The sequence below is a fragment of the Rhinopithecus roxellana genome, chromosome 21 (assembly GCF_007565055.1).
Source record: "Rhinopithecus roxellana isolate Shanxi Qingling chromosome 21, ASM756505v1, whole genome shotgun sequence".
Lineage (NCBI taxonomy): Eukaryota > Metazoa > Chordata > Mammalia > Primates > Cercopithecidae > Rhinopithecus > Rhinopithecus roxellana.
Window position 1 is genome coordinate 56,407,099 of NC_044569.1, and position 26,259 is coordinate 56,433,357.

At 43.6% G+C, this 26,259-nt stretch overlaps 1 long non-coding RNA gene across 1 annotated transcript in view; it reads left to right on the forward strand.

Moving 5' to 3' along the window:
- Positions 1-1,650: 1,650 nt before the first annotated feature.
- Positions 1,651-26,259, forward strand: part of LOC115895496 — a 39,352-nt gene continuing 14,743 nt past the window's right edge. The window contains exons 1-2 of the long non-coding RNA XR_004055693.1: positions 1,651-1,864; positions 9,929-10,087. This is a non-coding gene — a long non-coding RNA (uncharacterized LOC115895496). The remainder of the gene's footprint in view (positions 1,865-9,928; positions 10,088-26,259) is intronic.

Sequence of the window (26,259 nt, forward strand, 5' to 3'; positions counted from 1 at the left end):
GTTTTCCCTGCATCCACATACCTCACCCCAGAAACAGCCAATGTGCTAATTGCAAGGTCAGGCCAGTGTCTTACGTGGCATCTGGGACGTGGTATAATGCAAACAGATTTCCATATGTGGTCCCTTCCAGTAGTCCTCGGCCCCCCGAGCACCCACACCACGTGAGAACTCGGCTTCTCAGGAGACGTTGACATTTTAATTGGAAGCATCTGTTGCCTTTTCTGTTATTTTTGGCCAGGTTTGGTTTATTTGTATGAGCCGATGTTTGTGTACAGACCCGCCTACATGTTTCACAAAGCCGAGCCTTGCCTCCTCTCTCATTTTCCTCTCAAGTAGCTGACTGGGACGTGTGACGGGGCCACTTGCCTTCACCCTGTCCGTTCTGATGTGGATTTCTCTCCACAGAATTAAGGTGGGGAGGGGCCAAGCTGAAAACAGAAAAGCACCTTCTTAAAAAAGATGTTCTGAGGGAGGGAGGCTCACTGCTTCCTGCAAAGTGTCCGCTAGCCTCCCAGCAGGAGATTCTGCTTCCAACTTCAAGGCTATAGCCAGCTTTGAGGCTGCAGGGGGACCTTGAAGGTGTCAGGTCCAGTCCTGTACCCTCCCAGCTCTGACTCACACACTAACTGAGGTCCCGTCCTCAAGTCTCCCAGGAGTCCTGCTCCCAGCAGCCTTTGAGACCTGCCCTTCACTTTATCCTCACTTAGAAAACCCATCCTTCTTCTTCCCATCAAACCCAACCGCCTCCACAGAGCCTTCCTCTAGTTGTCCAGTTAGCCTGATCACACACCAGCAGAGCGACTATCCATCAGGTGGCAACTGGGTGTTTGCTGAATTCTGAGCTGTAGTGGGTTGAATTGTGCCCCTTCAAAAGAAAAGTAGTTCTACACAGAACCTTGGAATGTGAATTTATTTGGAATAAGGATTTTTGCAGACAAGTTAAGGCTCTCCAAATGAAATCATCCTAGATAGGGTGGACCCAAAAATCCAATAATGGAAGAGACAGAAAACTACATGACAGAGAGAGAAAAAGGGCATGTGAAGACAGAGGCAGAGATTGGAGTGATGCTACCACAAGCCAAGGAATGCCAGGAGCCACCAGAAGCCAGAATTGGCCAGAATATTTTTTCTCTAGCGCCTCCAGAGGGAGCATGGCCCTGCCAACACCTTATTGTGGATTTCTAGCTTCAGAACTGTGAAAGAATGAATTTCTCTTGTGCCGAAGCACCGAGATTATTGGTAATTTGTCACAGCAGTCCTAAGAAACTGATATTCAAGCCCTGGGCTAGGGTACCATGGTGTACAAAATCCTAGGAATCAACAGGAACTGGAATCTGTCTGGACATAAAGTGAGAGGACCTGACTTTTCTCCCCTGAGGGGAACCTGACTTACCCCCTCCTCAAGGGGATATCACCACTCAACAGCTGTATCTCCTTGAGGGGGTCACTTGAGCTCCCTGGTTTCACTGTCCTTTCCTATACGTTGAAGGAAATGGACAGGACAAGGTCTATGAATCCCTGCAGCTCCAGTGTTGTCTTTTTTGTGTAAGAAAGGGAGATTATAACTACACAAGGTGATGACATCATAACCCCGGGTCCCCACTGTGAGATGCACACTGAAATGAGCACTACAGACCCTAGGAGGGGAGGGTTCAAGTAGAGTCAGGGAAGGTCCTAGGGGAGGTGGTCTCTGAACTCAAGGGCAGGTTGCTAAAGAGGAGGAGTTGGGAGAGCATTGATGGGCGGGCAGAGAAGGCAATGTGCAGAGGTCAGATGAGAGAGTGACAAGGAGGAAATTAGTCAGGCTGGAGCAGAGAGGACTGCAGGAGCACCATGTCCATACTCACCCAGAAATCAGTCTTTGGTAACCTCTGCCCCATAGCCAGGGTCTAGCATCGAGGGAAGTGTTTTCCTCCATGGAAGAGACCAGGCTGACCCTCAGGTCACACATATCCACATTAAATAAATACAAATTAAACACTCGCTGTCACCTTGCAGTCCTGGGCACTAAAGAGTCTGTGGGGACACAGACTCTGTCCTTAGTGGGCATGCAATCTGATGGTGGAGGCAGCCTATTGAGCATGTAACTGTGTTCAGGGAGATAGGTATTTTAGGCAGAAAAATGTACAGAGGAGCTTCCGCTGCTGTTTGGGGAGCTGGGACATCTTCCTGGAAGAAGGGACTTTTAAGCTACTTGAGAAATGAATAAAACTGGCCAGTTGACAGGAATGGTGAGAGTGTCCCTGTAACTCTCCCTCATGTGAGTCCCATCAGACTCTCTTTGCTTACTGCAAAGTAAAATAAGGAAGCAGAAACATACAACAGGAATAAATAGGAACCGTGAGAAAAAGGTAAGAAGAACCAACTAGAAAAACATGGCAATCTGGGGGAATCTGGCACTGGGGCAAATATCCCTGCATAAACAAGAGCCTGCCAGGTACCACTCCAAACCTGTAATGCAAGCTTAAAATAGATTCCATGTACTCTGCTTATCTCAAAGGTAAGAAAGACTGGAATACTTAGAAACCATCATCCAACATGCTCAACAGAGGCATCTCAGCACTCTGAAAAACTGCTTTGCATAGATCTCATGTTCCAGCTGGGGCTGACCTCCTGAGTCTTTCCTATGTTGACTTGTTTACAGGCCAGTCTTCACTTGGGTTCTTGATGTGCTCTTGTCTCTCTCTCTTAGTCTTTGGAAGAGGACAGGGCCTTTGATATGATTTGGTTGTGTCCCCATCCAAATCTCATCTTGAATTCCCGTGTGTTGTGGGAGGGAACTCAGTGGGAGATCATTGAATCATGAGAGCAGGTCTTTCCCATGCTGTTCTTGTGATAGTGAGTAAGTCTCACAAGATCTGATGGTTTTAGAAAGGAGAGTTTCACTGAGCAAGCTCTCTTCTCTTGTCTGCCACCATGTGAGATGTGCCTTTCACCTTCTGCCGTGATCATGAGGCTTCCTTAGCCACGTGGAACTGTAAGTCCATTAAACCTTTTTCTTACGTAAATTACCCAGTCTCAGGAATGTCTTTATCATCAGCGTGAAAATGGACTAATACAGCCTCATCTTGTCTTTGCTTGCCAGCCCACTCGTGGGTGCTCAACTCTCTACAAGATGTTTCTGTAGGATGGCCAGTGTCCTTTAGATGGGTCACCTCCAAACTTCTGGAATCCCTCCATTCTGAGGGGCCATTGGAAGCTGTCTGACACAGGCCCAGTCCCTCAACTCGACTTTATCAAAGGCCTACTAGATTCAAGGCATCTTGCACACACAAAAATGCCTGCTCCAGGGAATTAACAATCTGGTCCTGCAAATGAGACAAAAATATGTAAACATGTAAACAGAATTACAAATTGTCAAGATATTGGGGGCTGACAGATGACCTTTGAGTTGATTTCATGGATAACAATGCCAGCATCCCCCAAACCTTCAGATCCATCTAAGGCAAAATGTTAGGATAGAGGACCCATGGCCCTGAACTCAGGGACTTCAGATGGTCATGACTCTGTCCTGGAGTAGCCTGTATAGCCAGTGGTCTTGCAAACCTTTGGAAGAGTCCAAGAAGTAGAAGGAAAATGAAGACTCTATGTGTCCCTTCATGGGATACCTTGCCCAGTCTTACCCAACTCATCTGTGGATTCGACTGTTTCCAGCACATCTCTCTTTGTAGATAGGAACTCAAGAGGAGATGGAACAAATCTCCCTGTCTCTGCCTAAATTTATCTCAGTCATCTCCTCCATATATATATATATATATATATATATATATATATGTCTTTCTGGCCATCAATACCTGCTTGTCTCTCTCTCTTTCAAATTCTCCATAAGTGTCCTTTCTGTGGTTTTCTCTTTCGCTACCTCTGTCTTTCTGTCTCAGTCTCTATCTCTTTCTGTTACATACCCATAAATGTTTTTCAGGGAAACCTACTTCTCTTGTCTCAGTGAGCCTCAGTTCTAGTTTATTAGCATGAAAGCAATCAAGGTTTAAAAGGAAAAAAAAAAAGACATTTACAGAAAAGCCCAGATATGGTTGTGACAGCATTTCAGGTCATGGAGGGGACAGGGAAGGAAAAATAAACTAGACAGAATGGAAAAGTTGAGACTGGGAAGCCAGGTCACATGGTGTCGGCAATCTGCCACTCAAGTGGCCGCCACTCTGCACCCTGTGGGCCCCCATCCCTGCCTCCCTTGGATGGTTCTCGAGGGAGGTTCCAGGGACCCAAGCCCTTGAGAAGTTCCATTGCGATGAACTTTGTTTTTGTAGAGATGTCTGATCCAGGGTCCACACTGTGACTTCTCTATGGAATGCAGAGTTCTGTAGGTCACGGACTGGGCCTCTGCTCCATAGAGGAAGGAGCATTGCTGGTTCCATGTTAGAACGGGAGAGACCTTGGAGAGGATCCCATCCATCCTCTGCCTAACAGAGAGGGAACCTGAAACCTGAGTGGAGGGGTTGTCCCTAATCCTACCCCCTGTTAGGGGCAGAGCCAAGCCCCAAGCATTTCTCCCTCACCTCCTCACTGTCCTGAGGTTCCAACCTCAGTTTCATCTTTGACGGGCAACTTGAAGTGAGACACTTAACCTCTCTGAGGCTCCGAGTTCCTATCTGTAAAATTAAGGACATGGAAGTAATTTTTGTGATGGCTTCTTACAGGTGCTGTTTTTATAATTATTCTCACACTTAAATGTAACAACAGATTTGTGTTTTACAGTAGTCATTACAATTCCCATGTGATAGAGGAGGAAAAAAATGAGTCTCTCTGAGATAAAGTAAGCTCCTTAAGGTCATACAACTCATAGAGTGATTTATCTGTGCCCCCAAGTCATACTAAGTGTAGGTTTGGCGGAAAATGAGGAGTGCAGAACCAAAGACCAGGTTCTCCTACACTCCCAGGCCCCTCTATGTGGCTCCTACTGTGGAGGCAGGGAGTACCCTCAGTCCAACCCTGCCACCAGTGGAGTGGTGCCCACAGGAGGACAGCCTGGCCCACTCTTTCATGGAATGTCACAATATTGCCTTCCCCTTTGCCTGCTGATCAGGGTTCTGCCTCCTGAAAGTGACCTAGGCCAGTGTCCCACCCAGTGGCAGAATCAAAAGGCATTCAGCCATGCTCCCCATACATGGGTTTCTACCCACCAAGAGAGAGGCATAGAGATGCCCAAAGCCCCTCTCAGAACAGCCAGCTGATCCCGTCATTGAGAGAACTTGTTTGGAGAGGTGACAGTTCCCTAGTTTGTTCTTGTCCTGCTTACACAGCAGAGCAGTGTTTCCAGCTGGCATTTGCAAAGGCCACTTGCCTCACTTTGCATTCAGGACTCTTCCCCACCAGCCAATGCTCAGAGCGGCTGCACTGTTAAATGTGTTTTTGCACACAGCACTCACACACATGCACACCAGAAATGCTGTTATTTTTAATAAGACTTCTTTTTCCCCCTCCTCTCCTGAAAATCCAAGAGAGTCCTCTACAGGGCAGAGGCCAAGAGGGCAGCCATCCACATCATATGATTTGCAGACAGCAGAAAGGTCCCCATTCCTAGCTCCTGTGTTAACTTCCCTTTTATTGTGGTTTTTTTCTTTTTTCCCAGGCTTCTGCAAGGGGCATTATCTGGCCCAGGCATCTTTGAACTTGACACATCCTTGGCACTTGTTTCTATTTAAAGTAGCACTTTATTATGTACAGCCTTAAATTATTGTTTCACTATTTACTCTGTGAGAAAATTTCCTCCCCAACTAGGTTATAGCTCCTATGGGGAGAATATTGATACACCTCTATATTTTGGGGCAGTGGATCTCTGAAATTCTAGAATTTATATAGTAGCTTAAACATTAATTTTTCAGACTCTCTGACATCACTCAGGAGTGGATCCTTTTAGGATCCACTAGAAGACCCTTGTCCCCTAAGTCGACTCCTACTCCTCCCTTAAGGTCTCCTTGCAATCTGTTCTTTATTGCATCCCTTCCCTGGGCTCACTCCCACCACACTTAGTACACATCTTACAGATTATCTTATCACAGTGGTTCATATTTACCTGTTAAATGTCTAGCTGTCTCTCCATTTGGAAAGTGAGCACCTTGAAAGTTGAGTAAGTGCCGTAACCGGGAAAAGCTTGCAGGATGAGCTAGGGTCTCAGGTGTATATGCTTGAGAAAGAAGGAAGTTAAAACTAGATGCAAAGGGAAGAGGAAACTAACCCAAGTGTCCCAATTTCTACCCACAGGTGTTCTTCCATTTGTGTCAAGTATTCTCCCTGGAAAGGTCCTTATAAAAAGTACTTTGGATGAAGAGTACAGATCCCAAGGTACTTGGTAATACTGCACAGGGTTCAAGCTTCCATCGGCACACCAGGGAGTTCACTTTGGGAGATAAAGCACTAGGGCAAGAAAATACTCAGAGGAGGAGAAGTGTTTGAAGACAGGTAGACTGTGGCATCAAGACATTGACCCTGAAGAAAGAGGAAGGTAGAAAAATTGACTCTCAGCTCTCATGGAAGGAACCTAGGTAGAGCCCAGGCAAACAGACTAAAGTTTGAGGTGCTATTCCAAGCCCAAAATGGATTAAAGACGCTATATGGGTAAATCAAGGCAGGAGCCCAGATGCATGTACAGGAGCACATTTCAGTAGAAAGAGAAATGCCTGGGGACTATACACCAATATCCATGGAGCATCCCTGGGCAACAGATGAATTCCAATCCCCATCAGATGGTGGAGGTAAGGCTCCCAAATGAGTTCTTATCCTCTTCAGGTATAGCTCAGGAATTAGGAGTGAACCAGACTAGCATGAGAGGAATAGAGGAAAAAAAAATCAAAGTCAGATGGGCAATACCTAGGCCAGGGAGAAGAGTCCTTCCTCAATTTTACATTCGCCATACCCAGAAAATTGCCTGATGCATACTAAAGAGTCAAGAGAAATTTGTTGGAGTACAATTTAAAGGAGAGAGAGGCTTCCAGATACCTTTCCATCATTTTGGCAGGTAACTCCCCGCTTTCCTGGTCAGCCCTTGCTTCCTGGAACCCTTCATCCAGTGCCACAGAGAAAGTGCAATTCCCCTCCTGCACTGCTGCTCATTACCAAGAAAAATGACAGCCTGATGGTCTTCCAGCAAGAGAGAACAATCTATTTCATTTGGAAGTTTGGTAATTGATTAGGGCAATAGATTTTCTTTAAGGCAGCCTCCCTGGGAGAGTCTGGCAAGGGCACAAGATTTACATACATCAGACTCACTCTGCCTGCAAAATCTGTCTTAGAGGATGAGATCACAAGGCCATTACTGGACTGGGGGAAGCTGGAAGGGTGGGAAGGCAGAGTGGAATTCCCAGACGTCATTTCTCAACAACCAGGGCCATGGCTAGTTCAGAATGTTTTCAAGTACTTTCTGTCAGTAACTTGTAGGCAAATCCAAGGTTCTGTCTACTCAGGGTATGATCAAGCAAGTGATTCTCTGAGGGTCTCTGTTGACCAAGCTTCTGTGTAGATGGGCTTCAGAAACTTACTATTAGCCTATGTCGTCACCATCAATGGCTACACTACTCTATGGCTGCACCACAGCCTCAGTGAAGTGGTGTCCTGAGAGTTTATATCATGGGGGTTACCACGAAGATCAGCAGGGTCAGCTTTTAGCAAACACTTGCTCTCTACTCAGATTCCTTCTGGAGGATATCTTGATCTTATATACCACCTTCTCCCCAGATTTTACTTCTAACTCTTTCTGTGTGTCTCTGGATCAAAATCTGCTATAGACAAACTTTCAAACCTGTCATTTACCTTATGTAAATATAAATCATGATGTTCCCTTTCTCAGAGAAACATTCATTTTAAGCCTTATCGCCCAATATGTGATAAAGAAATTTCCAGCATCATTGTATTGATGAGAAGTTAGAGGGAATATATACCAGGAAAAAAAGCATATTTTTTAATGTTACTTACATTGGAATGACGCTACACACTCCATTGTGTAACGGGACTTCCTTTCTTTGGTCACACCACCTTCTAAATTAGTTGAGGCCAATAGGACTGTAATCAGAAGTTGACTATGATACATAGAAGTTTGAATGTAGTCTCAAATGTAAAGGTTGAAGGGTAAGAGTGTTTAGATTTTATCCATATATACATAAAGAATTTGTGGATGAATTGTGCCTCTATTGCCTAGCTCCAGATGTCCCAACATTCTCAATAAGAGTTAGGGTTGTGGCCCCACAAATAGTTGGTACACAAAGACATATCTCTGGGGTGACCTAAGGATATGAGATACTTATATGATCTGTTTCATTCTTACTGTACCGACTCAGACCCATAGTGGAGGAAGTTTCTCTCTTGATCAGCCAAAAATAGACCCAGTTTCCACAGAGACCCCACAGATTAAGGAAACATCTCCACCTCCTCCTCCACCCAACAGACAGAATGTTCTGCCTGGAATAGTGAAAAATTGTGCCATTCATGTTCATTTTCAAGTAGGGATCCTACCCTTTCTAATTTATAGTTGCTAGTTTCATCTCTGGAACTAAAAAGTTGGTCCTAATCAAACCAATAGCATCAGCCAGCAGATGGAAAAAAACATTTTTTCCAAGGATGATACATGGAAGTTGTATTAGGCCATTCTTACACTGCTATAAAGACATGTCTGAGACTGGGTAATTTATAAGGAAAAGAGGTTTAATCGGCTCATGATTCTGTAGGCTGTACAGGCTTCTGCTTCTGGGGAGATCTCGGGAAACTTACAATCATGGTGGAAGGTGAAGGAGAAGCAGGCACATCTTCACTGACTGATGGGAGACAGACAGCGTGCAAAAGGGAAGATGCTACACACTTTCAAACAACCAGATCTTGTGAAAACTCCATCATGTGACAACACTACAGGAATGGTGCTAAACTATTAGAAACCACCCCCATGATCCAATCACCTCCCACAAGGCCCCATCTACAATTCAATATGAGATTTGAGTGGGGACACAGAGCCAAACCATATCAGAGCTAGACAATCCCTTAAAACTGGCCTTGTCGATGAACTTGAGGTATCAGAAAACGCTGTGGATCTATTAGACAGTGCTGTGGATGCCTACATTAGGTGAGCATCCGAATGTAGACCTGACCTATATTCCTTGGTAAGCATAAGGTAATATTAAGAGGCATACCTGGCAATCAGCAAACTTTATTGAGCATCTATGATGTGCAAGTTTTCATGCTATGAGGAATACAAAGATGAGTAAAGCCCAACATACCCTCAAAATGTAGATGGGGAAACACCCATGTAGTAACTACCACAAACTCACTTTTGCTTATACTGCACTGGGTGGCTATTAATATATCCATTACTATATTAATGGATATATTAATAAATACTATATTAATTACTATATTAATGGATATATTAATAAATTGATTTATTTCTACCTATCATGGCTATATTATTTCCCCTGTTCCACATTTTATCAAATAGAAATGCAAGTACCAAGTTCAGTAATTCTCTTGAAACACAATAAGAAAACAAGAACCCTGTGAAGCATCCTGACAGTGCTGATTTTTCCTGGAATAGGTGGAGGAGAACGTGCTGACTGAGCAGAATTAGTATACCATTCACACACATGTTAAAGAGGCCCACAGTATGTACCTGGCATGACAACAGTGTCTGACACTAAGTAGTTTGTGGATAAATATTTGTTCAAATGAATGATTAAAAATGGAAGATTTCAAGTGTTTTTAATGCAACTATGAAATCTGGATATTGTGATTTTAAAGTAACTGCTTTTTCATACTGACTGTAGCCTCACTGAGCTAAAATGAATTTTAGGGAGCAATGATTATAGAGTGTAGACAGAGTGTCAATTTGGCATCAAAAACATGGGTTCTAAGCTTGATTAATACTAACTAGCCGGGTTGGCCTTGGGCAGGTCTTTTAATCTTTCTGAGCTTCCATTTTCTCATTAAGTAGACTGGGAAGTGGAGCACAAAGGAATCAATAGAACCAGTGGGGGTTAAGTTTGGGTTGGGGGCACCAGGAGACACAATGCTCTGAGAAAGAAGAGATCAGCACGTGGGCTGCTGTGAACATAGAAAGCTTCACATGGGGATGGAAATTGAGCCTTGAAATGTGAGCAGGATCTAGAAAAGAAGAGGAGGCCCCACTCTGCAGACAGGGAGGGAAGAAAAAAAGCAGGCATAGCCCAGCCGACACTCAGGCAACCTCTGCAACTCATCCCTGTGGATGTAGACACGTGGGGCCTGGGAGAGCAGGCCTGGGCAAAGGCACAAATTGGTGCAATCATTGGGTTTGTACTTCAGAAAACCACACATCACAACAAAAAGAACCATAGAAAGAAGGATTCAGACAAGCTGTTCTCATAAATGAAGCAGGGCCTGCTCTGCATGCCTGCATGCACTCCTTGAGGTTATCTGTGGAACATAGCTTCAAATACCCAAGCCATTGTGGTAACTATAGGAATTACTAACTGTCAGAATTCAAGTTGATAGGCAATGTGAAGTTTTAGTATTAATAACTATTTGAGTTAATCATTAATATCTGTACCTAAATTTCTTTTCTGAAATTCTCCATACAAAACTTAATCTTTGAACTTTCAACAGGAGAGGAGCTCTGCTATACCAAGCATAAGGCTGTGTTGATGCTGAGGTCAGAGAGAAGAAAATAAACTCTCCATGATGTATTGAATATATATTTTTTCCTTTATTTCCTTTCTCTCCCCCTCTCGCTACTGTTTCCCTTCCTTCCTCCCTTCCTTTCTTTCCTCCCTCCCTTCTTCCCTTCTTTCCTTTCTCTTTCTTTCAGCTAAAAGTTAGTCAGTGTCATAGAATGGAAAGATCACTTAGGTAACAGTTTGAAAACCTTGGTCCCCCTCCCAAATTTGGCCGCTAAAATAAGTGTGTGAACCTGGCCAAGTCACTCTATTTCTCTGGCTTTCAATTTTCTCATTTGTAAAAGGAAGGTCCTGGACAGATCTGTGATTTTTCAAGTGCTGCCCCAGGGACGAGAGTGGGAGAGAAAGATAGATGGGCTTTCCAAATCTCTGTATACTCCTCAACCCAAAGAAGCAAACTTCTTACCTTTCATATGCAGGGGAGGAGATTCCACAATCATTCATTTGAAAAGAACACAGGGTTCTTTTTTCTGCTTATAGGAAAAAAATTAGAAACTCACTGGCCTAGTTGATCTGGGCAGCACTTTCCCACTCCAGGGTTGTAGGTTTCTCCTGTTCATTAATTTCTGTCATGTGAAAGACATTGTATCTGATGCTATAAGTAAAGATGGGAGAAGTACAAGCATTGGCTCCAAGGAGCTCACTCGGCTTCAAGATTAACCAGTGGGGGTTAAGTTAGTGTTGCGGGCACCAGGAGACACAGTGCTCTGTGAAGAAATAGATCAGAACGGGCTGCTGTGAGCAGAGAAAGCTTCACATGGGGGTGGAACTTGAGCCTTGAAAGGTGAACGGTATCTAAAAGAGAAGAGAAAGCACTGTGCAGGCAGAGAGAGCTATTTCTTCTCTCCCCAGGCTCTCACTGTGTGCTGTCTGTGAACTAGGCACAGGGACACAGAGGTGAATGAGACTGGCAGGGTCCCCGCTCTCCTGGAGCACACAGTTCGGTACAATGTGCACAGCTCACTGAAGGACACAGAGGGCTCAGGGCCCACCTCCATCTTGTGGGCTTCATAATAAAGACAGAGCTTTTCCCACAGATTCATCTGCCTCTGGTTAGCTTAGGGAAGGCTGCCTGAGTCAGCATCAGGACAGACTAATAACCTCCCGAAGTAACTTCTCATGAGACACGGCCCTGGCTGATTGGGTTTGGCAGGAATTCCGAGACATTCCAATATCTGCACAAAGGGCAGGCCCTTGCCCCAGCCAGGCTGACCTCAGCCTCCCACCTCCCAATAGATAATTATGCCTCTAGGTCTCCAAAGCAAGCCCTGTTGTGGGTAACCCTTGGAAGTGACATGCTGTTTTCTGATGGGAATTAAAGGGTCTGGAGTGACCAAAAGGCTTCTCAGCAGGAGGGTTTGTTATTCTTTTAATTGTGGCATTAAACCTCAGGCTGGAATTGCATCAACATTCATGCTGCTATCCAGCTTGCCGAATTTGCTTCTTTTGACAGACTTTATCATGGCCAGGTCCAGTCTCACCCAGAGGTGAAGGCGGCCACCAATGCTTAGCTGGCAGTTGTAAATCTTGGAACTCGAGGAACTCCATACCCTGAACTTCCCTCCCAGGACTTTCTCTCCTTTTGACTGATGCCTGGAATTCTACCTTTGGGACTTTAGGGCATTCTACTGAAAACTTTAATCTCTCTTTCCCTGGGAGAAAATATTAGCTTAAGTTCATAGGGGTACAAAAAATAGAAGTTCACTGGTTACAGAGAACAATTAGAATACAAACAGCTTGCTCAAGTGGGCAAGGGATGTAAGAATAATGTGCTTTATTGTAACTGCTGTAGAAGATTGTTGAACTGGAATTTACAAATTAATGCCATACCTTAACTTTAACATCTTAAATTAGATATCTTAACTCCAAAATAATAATAATAATAATAATAGCAGTAATAATTAACACAACATCTAGATTCAGTTTGTTTTCTACTCCATTTTATGGAATGGAATAGGATATATATTTCCCAATTGCAATCCTAGTCTGTAAAAGAACTGTTACCTAACAAGGCTTACATCACACAGTTCTGGGTTGCTCCAAGGCCTCTGAAGCATCTTTGAGATTGTCCATCTCATTTGACTGCTGATGCAAACAGAGTCCCTGTTCCCCACGTGAGACACACTTCAGCTTTCATACTATTAAATACTATGATTTTTGAATGAATAATGATTCTCTTTAAAAATTACACATTCATTGTTTACATGTACCCAGTATCAAACTCCAGCTAACTCCCCTATGATAGCATTTGTCTTCCTTCCTTCCTTCCTTCCTTCCTTCCTTCCTTCCTTCCTTCCTTCCTTCCTTCAGCCTATTTATCAACTGTCAAGTACAGCATGGACACTGGTGGAAAGCAAAGGTCCCAAACCAAGTTCACAGTCCGGAGGTGAAATAGACATTAGTAAGTAATACAGCCCTATAACTATTGGAGTTGAGTCACGTCAGAGAGAACCCAGAGGAAGGGACTTATTAACTTGCCTGGGGTCCCTGGAAAAGCTTTACAGAGGAGTGGCTCCAACTGCTGATGTCTGGACTTGGCCACTGATAGTCAGGGATTAAGACCAGAGTTGGCCATTCCTCTGTGTTTTCAGAAAAAGATGGATAATCTAGGTGAATAAAATTGAATTTTTTTTCTAATTCTTTTCTTAGAAAAAAAGAGCAGGAGGACCTCAGGTTTTTTGACACCTCTTCAATAGAGGGCCACCTTAACTCCTTCTCCCTGGAGAGCAGAGTCCAGGGCAAGCAAGTGGTTTTGCACAGGTGTCAGGGAAACCAAGATGTGCCCACTGTGATTCTGGTTAAGCTGAGAGTCCCAACTGGCAAGGGGCCAGCCTGGTGGCATGCAAGTAATATAATACACAATTTAATGCAAGTGTGTGTGGCCTGTTTGGGGAGTCAATTAATAATAAGTATATACATCCATTTACAAAATAGCAGTGTGTGAGAGTATGCCCACATTGTAATTGGAAACTGAAATAATATCAGGAGGAATAATCATTTTAAAAAATCCTCCAAAAAACCAAGAGTAATACTAAGAAAATAAAATTTAAAATGTCGTCCATCTGCAGAGTTACATCCTTAGGGAAGCACTGCAGAGCACACTAACAAGCAACTGAATCCATGTATAAATGAACTGAAACCCATGAAGGCAACAGAAGGCAAGGTGGGGTGTGGAAGGAAAAAATCTCCCTTGTAGATTAGCTACCCATGAATCAAGCATGGTTCCATTTGATTGCTTCTTGTAGGAGATGGAATGCTCCAAGGCCAGGCACGACCCTCAGGGGAAATTATTCTTTATCTGCCCATTCACAGAGTCTCCAGTGTTAGTTTTGAACTTGGATCCTCCTTTCCCACTTCAGCACCCCAGTGCCCATGCATAAGCATGAGCACATACACACACACACACACACACACGCACACCCCTACCCCTCACTCACTCACCCCTGGGAGAATCCCAGACACATAATTTACTGTTAGCTGCTAGCTGGGGAAGATTCCCTGCCAGAGAACTAACCAGAATAAGGGGACAGAGTAAGCATGAAGAAGGAAGAGAGAGCTCATAAACCCCAACTTGTGCACTCTGCAATCAAACAGGGGCTAAGCCAAAGATCTCGTGTCTGATTTTTTTTTTTTTTTTTTTTTTTTTTTTTTTTTTTTTTTTTTTTTTTTTTTTGAGACAGAGTCTCGCTCTGTCGCCCAGGCTGGAGTGCAGGGCGCAATCTCAGCTCACTGCAAGCTCCACCTCCTGGGTTCACGCCATTCTCCTGCCTCAGCCTCCTAAGTAGCTGGGACTACAGGCGCCCGCCACCACACCCAGCTAATTTTTTTGTAATTTTTAGTGGAGACGGGGTTTCACCACGTTAGCCAGGATGGTCTCAATCTCCTAACCTCATGATCCACCCACCTCAGCCTCCCCAAGTGCTGGGATTACAGGCGTGAACCACTGAGCCCGGCCCTATCTGATAATTTTAAGAAATTAAGCTAAAGGCTCAGAGAAATTCCACCCATACTATTACTCTGGGATCTGCTCATCCCCAAAAGCCTGTGGTCTAGAAGCCCTTTGCCTGTGAGATCACTCTGGGTTCTACACTAAGCAGAGGTCTCTGAAGGAAACCAGAATCAGATGGGACTCCTGCACTAGGAATTAACAGGCTGGTGCCACCAACTACCTGGCAGTGGTATCAGGCTACTCTGGGTGTTAGCAGGCCCTTGCATACATGGATGGGAGCTGGCAGCTACTGCTACTTTCACACACTGGAAATCACAGCTGTGGCAGGCTTAGAGCTCTTCGGGCCAACGGGGATGTCTTGTATGTACCACTTGGTTGAAGTACACAAAGGGTGGAAACCATATTTGCTATGTCCTTAGAGAGTAAAAAGATGTTTTAGCCATAATCTTGGAATGAATCATTCAACCCTGTTGGACTCAGTACCTAGCACTATTCCCTGCTTCAGTGTAGAGAATCAAGGTGTGGTTTTTGCAGAAGCAGAGCCCACCATCAAATAGACATTGAGTCCCTACCAGGTATAAAGCCTCAACTAAAATCTCAAAAATTCCTTTCGGGAATACGAGTGTGCTACACGTGATTGTTGGCAGATCACCTGGTGGAGACCTAGGATAATGGGTGGTGCAGGCTGCGAGTCCATGGGCATGCCTTAAACACACCCTTATGTTCCCCAGTCCCTGACCCAGTGCCTGAAACTGGGCTTTTACATGGTACTAAGCACTAAACAAATACCTTTTGGATGATTGACTAAATACATTTAAAGTTGCACTTATTTCTATTCTTTTTTATTAAAATGTATGGAATAAACTTTGCATGTAAAATGAGTTAGATCTTTATAGAGAAGTGTTTTTCTGGGAGTTTCCATCCTAAGGAGGTGTGGCCCATGGGACAAGAAGCAACGTGATGTCCTGGAAAGAGCATGAAATTTCAGCATCAGAAAACATGGGTTCTTACACATCTAGCTGTGTGACCTAGGGCAATTACCTTAACCTCTGGGAACATCTGTTTCTTCCTCTCTAGACCAGAGAGAACCATCTATCTAATTTGTGGGTTGCTGTGTGAAGATAAGGGAAAGGCTTAGTAAGTGGCAAAGCCCAGGGCATATGCAAGCTGTTAGGATCATGATTATTATTATGACAGAAAGTCTGCACAGGTAACAGGGCCTTGGTGTCTGGGTGCTTCCCCAGCAGTGGGAATGGGTGGGCCTTCCTCCTCCCACCAGTTCCTCTGAAATACTCTAGAATCTTAACAGCTGGCCCAGGCAAGAGTAGTGTCTATAACCATCCAACAGGTCCACCTATGGCTGGAACCATGACCTGCACCTCCCATCACCCCAGTTCTACATCAAGTGACCTGTCAACAGTCATGCTTAGTACACCCATGTTTTTTAAGGGAATTTTTGAGAGCTTAGTTGAGGCTTTAACCTGATGGGGATGCAATGCCAATTTGATGATGGGCTTTGCTTCTACAACATCTTGATTATCCTTACTGATGGAGAGTTGTGTTAGGCACTGAGTCCAACAGGGTTGAATGACTCATTCCAAGATTACAGCAAAAACATATTTGCAGTCTCTGGCATTGTGCTAAAGACTACTGGGAATACAGAATACATAATTCTCTAAGAGTGCACAGGGTTAGGGATAGAGACTTACACAAGAGAGACACTCAGAACTGGATAGTACCGTAAGCAGGATACAGCTCAGGGACCAGAGAGAGTAACACGAGAAAGGTACAAAAAAGACTTGGAAAATTGAGAGAAGCCGGAAAGAAGAGGGAGGACATTGAGATATGAGCAATAACTTTGGAAAAGACCTCCAGAAAGTAACTCTGTTTCCTTTTTCATTTTTTTCTTTTTCTTTCTTTTTTAAATAAAATTACCTTTCGAGGAAACAGATTTACATATGAGACTATGTCTGGCTCAACTGACCTTTAAAATCCATTGTATTCCATAAACCAGCAAGTCGCAAGATTTAATGTGCATCAGAATCACTTGGTGAGTATGTCAAAAATGCAGATTCCTACAGAATCAGAATCTCTGGAGCTGGCCCTCATAAATGCATTTGTACCAAACAGCCAAGTGATTCTGGGACTTAAGCTGAGGGAGGCAGGACGGGGTGTGGCTGATTATGTGGGCAAGTCCATCCAGAAGGTAAGAGGCATTTTCCCAGAGGTCTATGAGGTAACTGGCCTTAGACATCATTATTCTTTGAGCTGTGTCTCATTTGAGGGCAGCTTGCCATAGAGGAAAGTGTGCTGGACTGGGAGTCAGCAGACTCATGTTCTAATCCTGTCTGGACTATTTGCCCCTTGAGCAATGTAAGGCAGTTATGTGCCTTTCTGACCTTTAGTTTGCACATTGTATCAGTGGAGATCACCATCCTTCATATGAGGTTACTGGGGATTTCAAATGGGAGCATGCATGTTAAAGCACCTTAAGAAATAGTAAGTGCTGTAGAAAAGTTGGCAGCGTAAAGTTCTGGGTATGATGTGTTGTGAAAAGGAGGCATTTTTTTATGTTTAGCCTTGCTATCCAAAACAGCTAAGCCCTAGAAGCATAAACACTATGAGCCCGTGAGAAAATGTCCAGCTTGCCATGATAAACTCGAGAACGTAACCCTGGAAGGTGCGCCCTTGACATTGCAGACCTGGGAGAGTTTGAGCCCTGCCATCCTCAGAGCGGCAACTTCCCGGCACCATCCCTCAGTCCCTGACCCTCATTCTGCTGGAGATGGCCCCGAGCTCAGGGCGGGAACAATCCTACATAACTCACTACCCGGAATGGAAGTGCCACAAAGCACATTTAATTCTGCACTGACAGTTCCCGGGAAACAGGCCTAGTCCTCTATCGACCTCTAAAATAGATGATGGTTTTGGTAATAGCACTTTCTTCAGGAAATTCCATTCATGTTCATTCATTTATTCTAGACCACAAATATTCATGAATTTGGTACAGCGTGCTTGTTGTGGTGGTTGTTATTTGTTGTGTGAAGATTTCTGTTCGCTTGCTTGTTCCCTTTACTCATGCTCTCATTGGATTTCCCAGTTCTTATTAACATGTGGGTCATTAGAAAATGATATCACCAAACAGCTATACCCTGATGCCTTGGGCAATAGAAGTCAGAGGCCATTTTGTTGAAGACATCTGGTTTAAGTATCTGGGTTGCTTGGGGTTCCCATTGCTGCTAAGTTCCAATGCAGAGCATGCCATGGCTTGGCACACATGCAGCCAAAAATTGATCTATCCAAGTCACGGGTGAGAGGGCAGAGTGTCTTATCATGACCCCATAAGTGGTCTACAGCAGGTGTGGTCTACACTAGTCACTGGTGCGATGTGGGGTGGGGGTTCTCCACTTTCTCAGCTGGTGAGAACTGTACTTTACACTCAATTTGAGAAAAGGATTAAATAAAGGAGGGAAATGCCAAGAAAGTTCTTCCAGGCCCAGCCCCTGTGCTGAGTCTGAATAACCCAGCCCAGATACCTTGAGATGTGGATAAGTATCACAAAGATAGGTTGCCCAGGGCAGCAGCAATGAGTACTCTCATCACTAGTGTTTCGTTTTGTTTTGTTTTTTGAGATGAAATCTCACTCTGGCACCCAGGCTGGAGTGCAGTGGCATGATCTCAGCTCACTGTAACCTCTGGCTCCCTAGTTCAAGCAATTCTCATGCCTCCGCCTCCTGAGTAGCTGGGATTCCAGGCACCCACCACCACGCCCAGCTAATTTTTTTTTTTTTTTTTTGACATTTTTTAGTAGATACGGGGTTTACACCATGTTGGCCAAGATGGTCTCGATCTCCTGACCTCATGATCCACCCACCTCAGCTTCCCAAAGTGCTGGGATTACAGGTGTGAGCCACCATACCCGGCCACTAGTTATCATTCTTTAACCCCACAAAATCTCCCCTGTCTTTAGAGACCCAGTGCAAATGATGCATCCTGCCTGTAACCCTCCCCACCTGACACCTGCCTCTGCTGTGACATAGTGACTGCCTGGATCTCCACTGAGGGCTTCCTTTAAGGGCACTATTTTGCTTTTCCCAGGTCATCCAGATCTCTGGCCACATTTGTCAAGAACCTACCCTACACCAGGCCGTTTGTGTGCCTTTTACTGTTTAATCCTCACATCTGTCCTTTGAAGAAGATTTTGTTATCATCTTTCAGATAAGAGAATGAGAGATACAGAAAAATTAAGAAAGTTGCCCCAAAGACACATAATTTGTAAAGGATAGAGTTGAATTGAACCTCAGGACCGGACACAAAACTGGAGCTCACCCGAATACTCTGGGCTGCCTCTAGTACCTGTCTTTCCTAGCTATTGTAAGGATTGGCAGTAACAAGTATAAAGCACCTGGGATGGAGCCTGGTCCTTAGTAGGTGCTCAATAAGTGATCCTTATTACTTATTACTCTCAGCCTCAGGCTGTGAGACTTGACTGTTTACAGACCTGTCTTCCTCTTGAACCTTGAATGGAGAGTATTTTATTCACTTAGTACCCTCAACACCTCAACAAGTGTCTGGCTACCCAGTGTTTTGTACTGATGGGGTCCTCAATAAATGCTTGTTCAATCCCATTGCATTGCATTAATTCAGTTGGGACTTGAAGACCCAGCAGGGTGTGAACAGAATGCGAGAAAGAAAAGACAAAGGCAGTGAGAGGGATGTGCCCTGATGGGGTGTGGGACCAACCCAGCTAGACCTGAGGTGACAGGAAGTGTTGGACATAGCCCTCAAGGAAGCCCAGAGCAGCCTGATCACCTACAGTGGGCAAGGTACACTGAACATAGTTTCCCATCCAGCCCTATATGTCTACATCAGAAGGCTAACAGGTGATGCATACACATGAAACTTTGGCATTTCATTCTTCTTAGTTCAGGGCTCATTTAGAGAAATGGGTAAGTGACATCTTCATGGAAAGAGCACAGGACTGGATATGAAAACACACAGGTGTAGACCTAACTCTGCTAAGCCCTTAAATGCCTCACCTGCATTCTCTGGCCTCGGCTGCTCCATATGAAAAATAAGATGTAGGCACCATGGCCCCACCAGCCCCTGCCCTTTTTCCTGCCTTTTTCTCCTCACCCTATCATTTGGAGTTTGAAGGAAAGTTTTCTCTCAACTTTGGTGAGATTTCTGGTAGGACTAATTCAGGAGACTTAAAGCATCTCCTTATTATCAAGATGAAATGTTGAAGTCAAATTTGAAACTACAGGGATGATATAGAAAGCTTAAGGGCAGCTTTTAATATCCACCTCCCTGCTTAAATCTAGACCAATCTTATGCCTTCTGGATAAAAAGGATACCTCTTGGGGGTAATTCCCAAGATGTTTTTGATATCTTTGCATATAGACACACACACACACACATAGCTGTCCTCCCTTCAGCTCCTTGTCCATCCTATAAAAATTTTCCCTCTGACCTACCTAGGATTGTTTTTTAATGTGGCTTCTATTGGTAATGAATCAAATTCAGTATCTTGCAGTTAATCATCAAGCTAAGCAAATGAAATAGGACTTCATGGGCTCATCCCTAGACTTCTGTCTCCCTGACTCCTCTCTTGGGAAAGGTTGAATGGATTAGGCTTGAAGTAAGTGACTGTAGTGCTGCTGGTGCATCCACCCTGCATGTCTTGAGGAATGTCTCCGACCACTTCCAAGATCCCTAGAGATATGCAGCTTAGATATGCCTTGACTCCATTTCCCTTTATTACTGGTTATTAACTCCTTTGACTTGTTTTGAACATGTGCCAAAGCCCTTGACCCAGACACAGAAATGACTTTTATTAAACACTAGTGATAAAAAATATATATGCTTATATCACCCATAGTCATTCCAAAATGCTCACAAACTTAACTGAATTATTTGCAATGCATTCCAATTAGCATTTGGTAGATCTGCCCAAGAGTTATCACATTTTAGATGATGCTTCCTAAGAGCAGGAGTGTATTTTCTGTTTGTGTCCATATGACCCATGAACATACAATGGATCACAATGCAATAGCAATTCCCCATTTACAATTGTACAAATTCAAGTTTGCGGGAGATGTGCCATTTTTAAAGTGGTTGGTGGTGGCCATTTTGTTTCTAGGAGTTTGCTGAGACATGATGGAATTCCAGGTGCATCTTCAGACTCTTTCATAGTGTAACAAATCTCACCAAAATCAATTCAGTAGCTCAAAGGGTATTTGTAAGCAAAAAGACAAGAAAATTTAAAAGTGCTAAATGGTAAATAAAAGCATCATTTTACTTGGTTAAATAAAGAAAGAAGGCAGTAAGATATTGAAACGTTCTCCACATAAGGGATAGCTTCAGAGAAAATGAATTTATGTTGTGGCTATAAGTATCTGGGTTATGCAGGGAGGGTCTTTAGTGCAGTGTATCTTAGCCTGCACAACTATTCTCTTCCCAACAGTGACCCCTCATGGTTTTTAGTCACTGGAATTCCCTGTCCAGCTGAAGGGAATAAAAAATCCTCTTAGCTGCTATGATCTGAGAGAACCTTGTGTGGCATGGCCAGAAGTCGTTGTTGGGATACCTTGATGCTGCAGCAAAACGTTCATTCCTAATTCTGGTGCCTGAGAGGCAGGCTTTTCTGAAGGCATTAACCAATAGGCTGGTGCTTTCAGACATCCTCACCAATCAGTAACACCAGACTACATGTGCATAGCATGATGGATACAGAAGAATGAATCACAGGATATCTGAGTCAAGTAGCTTGTAATTTACTTGGAAAAATAAAGAAAATAAAAAATAACCAGAATATCCAGTAAATGGAAAACAGTAGGGCCAAGCTATTGCTTCTAATAAGAAGTGATTTTGGAGTGAACTTGAGAGGTCAGTGAGGGATCACAGGGTGTATAATATTAGAGAACTGAGTCATATAGAGGGGAAAGATGGGTAGAATTCTGACTTCACTGGAACAGAAAGTTCGTGGGGAGGAGGAAGGGGAAATACACTGTGGACAAGCCAAACAGAGCAAGATTGTAAGGCCTGAGCCAGGCAAAGTAGGGTGGATTCTTTTCTAATAGTCTGGATCAGGAACTTTACGGACAAGGAGGAAGTTGCTAAGAAATTCACCATGACCCCACATAGAGCAAGAATACAGAAAACTTAATCATGGAAGGAGGAATCAGACAGGAAGAAGATTCTTGAAAATCAGAATAAGGGGCACTGGATGGATACTAATGGAAAGCTATAAACAAAAACTGTCAGACCTACAAGGATCTTAAAAGTAATCTACCAAAAGCTTCACTCTTTAGACCTGAAAAGTAAGGCCCAGAGAGGGGCATGACTTGCCCAAAAGTCACATAGCTGGTGAATGACAGAACTAAGATCTTCCAGTATCTGTTCCCAAGAATCTTCCAAGAAAATGAAGCTTGGCTGTCTGTCCTGGATAATTTAGGTGCTTCCTGTTCTGATGAGAGAGGTTGGGATAGCAGATTCATCAAGGTTCTATTGAGCAATAGAATCCTGAGCCCTTAGGTGGCACCTCTCAGCTCCTGAATGACACTCACAATTCCAAGGCTTGAGATGATTAGGAGTAAAGTTGCCTTTGTGATCCCTTATTTTTTTTTTTTTTTTTTGAGACGGAGTCTTGCTCTGTCCCCCAGGCTGGAGTGAAGTGGCCGGATCTCAGCTCACTGCAAGCTCCGCCTCCCGGGTTTACGCCATTCTCCTGCCTCAGCCTCCCCAGTAGCTGGGAATACAGGCGCCCGCCACCTCGCCTGGCTTGTTTTTTTGTATTTTTAGTAGAGACGGGGTTTCACCGTGTTAGCCAGGATGGTCTCGATCTCCTGAACTCGTGATGCGCCCATCTCGGCCTCCCAAAGTGCTGGGATTACAGGCTTGAGCCACCGTGCCCGGCCTGTGATCCCATTTTTTATCTCAAATATCTTAGCTCACACCCCCTTAGCTGTCCCATTTATTGTAGATGATGTTGATGGTGTTAGAGAAAACAGCTTAAGATAAAAGAAAGACAGGCTTCCCTTAAAGTTAGCAATAGCAATAGAATTACATAAATTACTCAATTTATGCCTTAATCTATTCAACTTTTTTGCAAGAAGAAAGATGACATTTAGAGAAAATAAATACATTTAAGTCTTTTCTACAGACTCATGATATGGGAATGATGTGGCATTTGGAGTCCAAAGCCTCAAGTTAAGTTCTAGCCCGGATACTTATAGCAGCCATGTCCATTTAGGCAAATAATTTGTTCTAAGTCTATTTTTCTCAATTGTAAAGCTCAGTATCTATGTCATAGAATTGTGAGGATTAAATGCAATGATATATTTTTAAGTGCTTTACAAACCTGTAAATGGACATACAAATGTGAATGATTACAGTTCATAACTCTTCTCTACCACCCACAATTTCTCTCCTAGAAAGCTATTCTTGTGACCAAATCAACAGCTCTTTCCAAGAAAAAAAAGATTTTATTGATGTGAAGTCTTGACACTGCCTCTTGGGAGCATCGTTCTGTAATCAAGGACAGAAAACTGTGTGTGTACATGTGTGTAAATGCATGTGTATGCCCATAGGGCCACTATTAGGCTAAAAGGGCCTTATGACATCCTTGTGGGAATTATTTCCTCCTCCCTCCAGGTAGATGCAGCCCCATGCTAACTTGTGGAACAGGTTTGGTTTCAGGCCACACTTACTCTTTTGACCAAGGGTACGACTGCTCACAACAGGTGTGTGTGTGGGGGGGGTCTATATGCAAAGATTTCAAAAACATATCAGAAATTATTCCCAAGAGGTATCCCTTTTTATCTGGAAGGGATAAGATTGTTCTAGATTTATACAGGGAGGTGGATATTTAAAGCTGCCATTAAGCTTTCAATATTATTCCTGTAGTTTCAAATCTGACTTCAAAATTGATGTAGAGAAAGATTCACTGACATCCTGATGTCTCGGGATCCTACCAGTCACCTTCCCTGGACTGAAGACCTTCGAACATCCACACTGTCCAGTAGCACTCACCCCACAGGGTCATAAATCACAAATAGTTGTTCTTTATTTCAGTTTACTTCATGAATTAATTATCCAGCCAGTAGGAACCCCATTTCTCCACCCCCCCCCCCCCCACTTAAAACACACACACACATACACACACATACACACACACACACTTGGATCAGTCAAACCCTGATAGGTTCCATCTGAACCAGAACCATGGAAGATAGTGGAGATACACAGATGAACAAACCCTGATCCTGGCACTCAAGTTACTTAGAGTCTCAAAATCTATTCAATTAATTGAAAAAAAGTCAAATCTGTGCTAGATAGCACCGAAGGATGACTGCCATCAATTCTTCCTTTCCCTGTGTGCTCCTATCATCAAGAAGCAGAGGCTAGTTCACCCCCTCTGGGGCTGGCCTCATGACTTTCTCTGACTAACAAACTATGTATGGTAAACTACGTATGGCACTGTGCCAATTTCAAGTTTAGAACAGAAGCTTCCACTTTTCTGCTTTCTGGCGAAGCTAGTAGCTATAAAGAAGTATAGGCTAGACTTCTGAGTGGTCAGATACCACATGGAGAGAGAGAGGCCACGGAGAGGAAAATCAAGACTCCTTCCGGCCCTTTCATCAGCTGAATGAAGCTAAGTGACCTGAGGGAACAAAACAGCCTCCCAGCCAAGAGCCCTGCTCAAATTCCTAACCTGCAGAATCATGAGAAAAACGTAGTTTGGGGCTGTTGGTTAGGCAGCAATAACTGAAACAAAATTACTGGTGAGAAAATTAACACAGTCAAAATGGCTATTTAACCTTGTGCAAAAAAAGTACTGTTTTAAAAAGCAGACATCTCACTATAGTCTACTTTCTCATTGGTTGTCTGGTCATATACTGACCCAGGTATTGCATATGAAACCCTATATGAAAAATCATGTGGACTGGAGGGAATCCAAGAGAGAGAAGTTGTGGTTCCTACAACCTGGTACTTCCTCCACCTCTAGATGGTTTTCCATAAGAAAAAAAGTTATGTCTTCCATTTATTTGGCACCCTTCTATTAAAGAGCTCTGCATATTATGCCGAGCACATATGGGCCATCAGTAAATACAAATGGATTGAGTTTCTAAAGTTTAACTCAAATTTAAATCCCCAGTTTGTTCCACCCTCTGCCTTTGAATCTTTAGTCCTGTTACATTGAGGCCCAAGACTTAGGGTTGAATTGGAGTATCTTGGTCAGCAAGAGAAAAGGAGTTTCGACTTAAGAACCCAAGGCCTAGGAGAATGGGGTAACATGGTCACCTCACATGTTCTTTTTAGCACACCATTCCTGCATGAAATTCCATCTCTGAAGCCCTGTGGTGGGGGTCTATATTGTATGTGACAGTTTAAAGTAAAAGTGTCTGGAAATGGAGTTTCCTACAGCCTTCAATTCCTCAAAATAGGCATAAAACAGTGCCAGAGTCCTAACATATTCCCAGGCTTCCAAGTCAGGCACCAAGATGGTCCACATCTACTATTACAAGAAGCTGTCGTTGAACCAGCATCATTCTCTGAGAAGGAGGACCTTGCCTACTTAGCTGGTAGGTGTCCCATACAAATTTTTGTCCAAGGACTCATTAGGAAACATGGTACATAAGTGAATTTCCTAGAAATTAAAAAACACAGCCATTCAAACAGCCCTTCTTTTCATTCATTCATAAAATGTTTATTGAGTATTCACTGTGTGCCAAGCATTGTGCTAGGTACTTGGGACACAGAATACAAATCAGGGTTCCTGTGCTCAAGTGAATCTCATTAACAATAACCTGTTTTTAAAAATTGGCTGATGTTTGTTGTCAATTCTCCTGACAGATTATTTCCTCCCTACTTTCCTATAAAGCAAATGCTAAAATGAAATGAAAGCTCTTCTCCATAACTCATTATTAAGTAGGACAAAAATATCACAGACTACTAAATCTACAAAAACATAGAAATGTCCTTGTATTTCTGTGTTTTTGTGTTGAGTCTAGACAGGTTTTCTTTTATATCTCATACTATCAGCTTTGTTTCTTCCTAATGCCAGTGCCTCTCATAACCCACTTGCTATTCAGATTCTTCATAGCTAGTCTTCTGTAAGTCTTGGCAACCATCTATGTCTCAACATGTTAGAAATGTGTGTCGAACAGTGGCCATTAAAGTGCTGCTTGAGAGCCTAAGAAGAGAAGAAGGTACATGAGCTTTAGTTATTGAAAAAATTCTGTCCACCACCTTTTCTAATGACTAAATCTGGCTCAGTAGTTTTAATAAAGCCAGACATTCCAGGCCCAAGAACCCAAATCAGGAAGAATGTAGAAAAAAAACAACAACAAGAAAAAAAACCCTTGCTTAGGTTTTTGAGTTGTCCCAGTTCTTAAGCTTTTGTGCTTCCCATCTAGGGAACAGAGAGGTATGGTAAAATTGTGATTTTGCTCGGGGAGGTGCTTTGAGTGTGAGGAAGCAAAGCTGCAATTTTGGAGCTGGGAGAGACCTAAAGGGTTCATTTCACATGCATTCCCTCCACGAATTTCACTTTCCCCTTCTCATCACTGCAGAGCATTTCTTTACAAGCCTTCACTGAGGTTGGAGGGATGATTCGACAGTGGAGTGGCAAATCTTAGAAACAGGGAGCTAGAAGGG